Raw genomic sequence first — 7,110 nt, forward strand, 5'->3', positions numbered from 1 at the left:
AGGCAGAAAGATGGGCGATGGCATTTGGAGGAAAATGGTGGAGTTGGGCCCCGAAGTGATTCATGATGCCCTTGAAGAAAGGGTGCGGGGGCAAAGAAAAACCTCGGTAGACGTGGCTGAGCAGCATGACGCGCTCCCCCTCCCGAGGCGCTGGCTCGACCTCGTTCTCCGTCGACAGCCTCCAGGACTTGTGCACGATCATCCCGTGCTCCACCAGCTGCAGCAGATCCCCCTCCGTCACCGTGGAGGGGAGAAAATCGCCCTGGATCCATCCCGCCGGCAGCGGCCGCTGTCGCCGCTGAGCAGGCGCCGCCGTCCTCCCCTTCTTCTTCCTCACCTCCATCTTGCTGGTCTGGCCCTTGGTCATGGCGGCGGCTGCGAGCCCTCGGGAGGAAGGAGAAGGGAGGAGTATAGGAGCGCTGGGGGTGGCGAGAAGGGCGGAGCAGGCGAAAGCAAGGGATTCGGCGAGCGTAGCGGCGAAGCCTCCCCGCCGAGATTTAAATAGGGTTTCGACTGGGTCGCTGGCAGGTGGCCCCGAAACCTTATCCTCCCGACCCACCGCGGTGATATTAGTGGAGAGGTTGAAGGCGCGAGAATCGAGGCGTCAGGCGCTACTCGAGCGCGCTGGCGTCATCCCCGCTGAGCGCGCGGAAACCGAAATTTGAGGATCCCGGAAAATCCGCCGGTGTCAGTTGACCGGTCGCGTCAGAAGATGCCGCCAAAGCACTCGGCTCCCGACAGTCTGTTCCACGAGTACTTCCACTCGGATCGTCGATCAGAAAAGTCAGGACCGAGGCAAGCAACGCCCAAGCCGAATCTGTTCCAGTCGGATTCAACTTCAAACATCGCTTCGTCGTTCCAACCTCAATCCATTCGGGGACTAATGATGGGGTTATAGTCCTAGGGTAGGGTCATAGGCCTGCCCTATAGGTCCTACCCAGGGATTACCCCTCACAGAGGACAAGACCCTTAGTCAATTCCGACTGAATTAAGGAATCCCTGTCTTCCAGTCGGTAACATACCTTCGGTCCTCCAGTCGGCGACTAGCATTCGGAGGACATCGAGTCAGCCGACTGTATACCACTCGGTACATCGTAACCCCCCTGGAAGGGAATAGTCGTACGTTTCCAGGTGCATTTATTAGCATTTAGGGCGTATGTTACCTATAGGTAACGTACGCATTCAATCGCCACTACTCCACCCCTGTACCGGAACAGTTGTGGAGGGGAGCACACTCTATATAAGCCGCCCTCCCCCACTGGTGCAGGGGTTAGCAAATCATTGTATTCCATATTACACTCGACAACAAGCTCCGAGAGCACTGAGACGTAGGGCTGTTACCTCCACCGCTGAGGGGCCTGAACTCATACAACCTCGCCGTAGCTCGGACTCTGCCCATCTCATTCGTACCCTACACATCTACTGTCAGGCTTATACCCACGACAACTGGGCTCCGCCCGGCTGGTATTTTAGAGTTTAGGTTCTCCTATATAAAACGACACTTTGAAGTTTCCAACCCCTCTTATATAGTTTGTTAGTTTATTAGTTAATCAAATGTCCGTTTTTTGCAGAACTATGGATCCACATATCAGGAACGTCGAAGAGGAAGAACTTCTCGAAGATATAATCAAAGACGGCCCCGACGTTGAACCAGCTGAATCTCCGTCGTCATATCTAAACGACTCCGGATATGGAATGGAGGTCGAGCGACACGAAGATGAAGCCGATGGGGCAGGAGATAGGTCCAATGACGGAGAAGGTGATAGCTCCGCTGATGGAGAAGCCGGTGAAGAAATAATAAAGTCCGGCGAGGTATACATATGAAGTTCGACAATCACTTGTAATATGTGAAAAATATTGGAGATAGCTCTATATTGTATACATATACATTCATTTGACGAATGTTTCTCCCTCTTAGGCCTCCACATCGAGCAAATCTACGAAACGAGGCCCGACTAGAAAGTTGGATGCACGGACGCATTACACCTTTGAGGTGATAATGCCTACGGGCGAACCCAAGCTTCCTAATAATGTTGCTGACACATTCAAGAAGCAATGCGGAGTTCTCGTTAGGGATCACGTCCCGATCAGCGTTCGGGAGTGGAACAAGCGCAAAGGGGCAGCCGATAGTGACTATGTCGCCGAAAGGTACAAAGATAATCTTTGGAATGATCTCATGTCACATTTCAACCTACCAGAATGTGAGAATGAAGACGCCGCAGACAAACTGAGGGCCAAAGTCAAGCAGTGGACTCTAAAGAAGATGTCCGAACTGTTCCGTAGCTGGAAGAAGAAGCTATGGAAAAACTATCTAAAGACAAAGAAAGTGCTAGTATTCGAGGGGTATCTAGCCAAGCAGGCGAATCACTGGAAGGAATTTCAAGAGTACAAGGAGTCAGAAGATGCCCAAGCATTATCAGAAAAGAACAAGATAAATGCCGACAAGAAGAAATATCACCACAAGATGGGGCCAGGGGGCTATGAGACTGCCATCCCAAAGTGGGATAAGAAAGAGCAAGATCTGATAGATAAAGGCATCGTACGTGAACCACTCCGTGATGAGTGGGAATTGAGAGCAAGAAATTGGTTCCTTGCGCATGGTGGGTCGTACGACGAAACAACAGGGGACCTCATCTGCAATGACGATCTTAGGATACCCAGGGAGAATTGGAAAAGGACAGTGAAAGAAATTAAGGAGGGACAAAGAAAGTTCACTGCAGATAGAGATAAAGATTTGCTCATACTGGTCCTCGGCAATGACGAACATGGAGAACGAACGCGAGGCTTCGGTCCTTCTTACCCGTGGTGGCTTGGGTTTGCCACAGACCAAGACACTTACAGAAGTCGAGAGAGAGCAAAGAAGCGGCAGCAGGATGAGGAGAATGACAAGTTCAACCAGTTGCTTGCCAGGATTAACGAGCAACAGAAGAAGATTGATGAGCTTAGAGGAGTACCGCGCCAGGAAGATCCTGCACTTGATATTACCGGCGCCCCATCTAAGCGGAAAAGCAGCGTGGCTGAATCTGAGGTCCCGCCCGACGATGAACGAAGAATGATAGAGGGTGATCCCGGCTACCCCGTGGATGGAATCAAGGAGTCAACATCATGTGAACTCCATCAGAAATTCAAGAACATATCCATGAAGGTGGCCGTCGGACAAGCTTTACCTTCTGGCCCTGATGCACGCTGGCATGTCCGTGAGATTCCAGCTGGCTTTATTAAAGTCGGGGTGGATGAAATCATGACGTGGTTTAATGATATGGAGCTCGACATAGCTAGACCCGAAGATGAGAGGACACTCGGAGAAGTACTGGGTGGAGTCATCCTATGGGACAAGAACTACATCAAGCTTCCAGGCTCGGCCCCAAGGACAACACCGCCTCCGAGTTGTTGCAGGTCACCTACACCTCCATTACCTACAAGCCCTCCACATGACGTCGGCCAGCACAACACGAGTCCATCTCGATCACCGCTGCCGGACTTGGGTCGTCCGTCTCCGCCGCCGCCCGCACATGATACTAAGTGGAAGCGTGCCAGCAAGAACGCTCCGTCGATGATTTCTAAGCGATGGAGCTCCCCAAAGCGCAAACGGTCGCCCCTCCCAAAGGTACGTCATGATAATCTTCCTATCAGACCTTATGATCGTACTTCACGACCCTTCCATCACAGTATGACTTACACCATAAGCCTGATGACTATACACGCACATTGCAGAAGGAAGTGAAAAAGAGCAGATCACGTGCAAGTGCAAGTGGGAGCAAATCAAGTTCAACTACAAGCAAGAAAAAATCAAACGTTCCTCAGCTTGGACAACAGGCCAAACAGTCGATCCCACCCCTCAAGGTGTTAACCAAGAATGTTCCCCCTCCGGTGCAGGGGCTAGATTTTGAAAGAGCAAAGGAGTTGGCGGCTGCATGTGGTGTCTCGGTTGAAGATTTGCTGGCTTCCCAAGACGACAGGATACCCAAGGCTGTGGTAGCCCCTAAGCCACAGTTTGTCATGGGTGAGCCTTTGGTCAGCAAAGATGATCTCCCAACAAATATGCGTTACTTGCATCAATGGTACGTAAGTGAATCAAAGAATGGGAGAACGATGATCGTGCTGAGTGTCCCACAGGAGTACTACGGCCGCCCCGAACAAATCCATATCGACTTTGATGAACTCTTCCAGATGTACAATGGCGACGCCCTCGACAAATCGCTTATGAGTTGCTATTGTCTGTAAGTTTTTCAATTCGTTGTCTACATATAACTTGTTTAGTTATTTCAATTCATTGTCTATATATAACTTGTACTCTATTATGCAGAATGAAGATTCTGGATTGTAAAAGTAAGAGCATCCTAAATATTGGGTTTATTGACCCAGATAAAATACATATAGCGACGCTAACTAATTATCCCAAGGAGACGGAGGAAAACCTTCTAAGGTTTCTAACAGATCAAAATTTCTGTGACCACATACTGTTTCCATACAACTTCAGCTGAGGGTCTTTACTCTGTTGTGTCCATTCACTTATAAGTGTAATTGATAAGTTACTGACACACACATATATATACACATGTGCAGCTTCCATTGGATTCTGTTGGACATTCAAATTGATAAGGGAAGAGTGATGCCTTCGACCCATTATCGAGACCCTTGAAACAGTTCCAAAGCCTGCAGGACATGCTCCAAGGGTAATTTCAATCATTCTTGCACTCTATCGGTCTCTTTCGATGATTTTATGATATATCAATTAATGAAAAACTTAGCACATCATTATCCTTGCCGGGCGGGGTTTGGAAGCGGTTCAAGTGCGTGACTCCCGGTATCGAGCATGAGAAGCTGACCTTTAGAGCGGCTCAGGTAAGTAGTAGTATGATATACTTCTATTTTCAATACATTTATGATGACAGATTATTATTTTGATTATATATATTCTATTCTCGTAAAGTGCGACCAGCAGCCACGCGGAACGCATCTATGCGGATACTATGTTTGCGAGACCATTCGCATGTTTACCTCTAAGCACAAGGATCACAGATCCGATGTAAGCAATGAACATTCACACCTCTATTTTTACCCGTCATTCTTTGTTATCATGATTGATATTCATATTCATCTCCTCTTCTTATATAGCACACGGCCATGACGACGAAGGTCCTACCAGAGCAACGCGCGATTGCTGTTGCAGAGGAGCTTGCGACCTTTCTGAGGACGGAAGCTATAGATGACAAATGACGATTTAGTGTAGCTAGGGGCCATTACTGATGTTCATCCATGTAATCGAATAGACGGGCTCTAGTCCCGATAATTCAGATCTCCATATAATTGTATATATATGCTCGCTTGTAAGATAAGTTAACCTTATATATATATGCATAATTATTTCTATTTAAATTATATGAAAACTAATTCCCGAACACCAAACGAGGCATCACGTTAATCTCCCGAACACCTAAAGCCTAAAACCCTAAAACCCAAAAATAATTTCATTAAAAAAAACCCGAAAATAAGCAAAATCTGAAACTCTTTAGTCCTGGCCCGTGTAACGAACCGGGACTAAAGGTCCTGTCCCTGGGGCGCTACGAGGCGCCCACATGGAGCACCTTTAGACCCGGCTTGTAACAGGGTCGGGACTAAAGGTTAGGCCTTTAGTCCCGCCCCTTTAATCCCGGTTGGTGAACCGGGACTAAAGCCCCTTCCGGGCCGGGGCTAAAGGCCCCGTCCCCACTAGTGAAAAGGAGGAGACGGCCAAAAAGACCAAACACAAGACAAGGAAGAGAGACCCACGATGGAAGGCGCCGTCGGTCTCATGGGAGACTTCGAGGACCTCGCGCTACCGCACCTTACTCGCATGAGTAAGGCGGGCAACTTCCTCCTGGAGAGTCGCCGCAGACTCCAAAGCCTTGGCCAACTGCGTCTGCTTCTCGACAAGGGCCTCCTCCTTCTCCCTCAAGGCGGCGTCCTTGAGGTCCATCTCCTTGAGGTGAAGCGACGCGAGGTGGTCCACATCGGCAGAGTAGGAGGCCTCCTTCTCCCGCAACGTGGCACGCAGCCGCTCCAGCTCGACCCGGCCAGCTGCCTCGAGCTCCTTCTTCTCCGCCTGAAGAAGGTCCAGCTGCCCCTGGAGCCGGCCGCCGGCGTTACACAGGGCGTCACGCTCCGTGGCGGCCTCGCCCAGCCGGGCTTCAAGCTCGGCGATCCGGCTATCAGCCCCCAGGTGCTGGGTCCGTAGCTCGTTGTATGCCTATACCTGAGCATCATAAAACGCGTGCCAAAAGAGCGAAAAAAGATCAGGATGAAGATTCGACCTGGTTAAGACCTAACCAGCCCGATTCTCGGGGGCTACACCTAGTGGGTGCGCTAGCGCGCCCCCACTTAAGAAAACTATGCAGGGAAAAGGCCTCCAAGAGATTCGGATCGGTCGACAATCGACCCGCCCGATTCTCGGGGGCTACACCCAGTGGGTGCGCTGTCGCGCCCCCACTAACGCCAAGAGAAGAGAAAAAAGTACAAAAAGCCAAAAAGGCAACACCTACCTGGGTGCGGGCCTCCATGCGCTCCATCTCGTTGCATACCATGCGGGCCGACTGCTCCACCTTGGACCGACTGCTGGAAAACATCGTCACCAGCTCTGGTACGCCGGAAAGCACGGTGTCGGCGGGCAGTCGCACGCAGGCCAGGTTCGTCGCCCGCCATGTCCTCATGGCCCGGCTCCCAGCCCGACCCTCGGCTCCTGGCGCAACAGGGCCGTGTTGGGGAACGACGATGGCGCCGGCTCCTGGTGCCGGCTCGACAGTCGGCTTGGGCACCATCCCGACCGGCGCTACCTCCTCCGCAGGAGGCGGATGGGCCACGTCCGGCGCATCCATGGTCGCCCCTGGGGCATCAGGGGCCGTATCCGGCGCAACCAAGTCCAGCTCCGGCGCGTCGGGTGCCGCCTCGGCCCTGGGAGAGTCAGGGATCGTCTCCAGGTCCACCTGCGCCGAGGCATCCGGCTCTGATGGCTGGGCCCCCTCGGCCCTTGGGGCTGGCCTGGAGGCGGCCTCTCTAGCCAGCTCCTCCGCACAAGCATGTGCGGAGGGGTCATGTCTAGCCTTCGCACGCTTCTCCACCGGCCTCTCGACC

Source organism: Hordeum vulgare, chromosome 5H, assembly GCF_904849725.1.
Source record: "Hordeum vulgare subsp. vulgare chromosome 5H, MorexV3_pseudomolecules_assembly, whole genome shotgun sequence".
NCBI lineage: Eukaryota > Viridiplantae > Streptophyta > Magnoliopsida > Poales > Poaceae > Hordeum > Hordeum vulgare.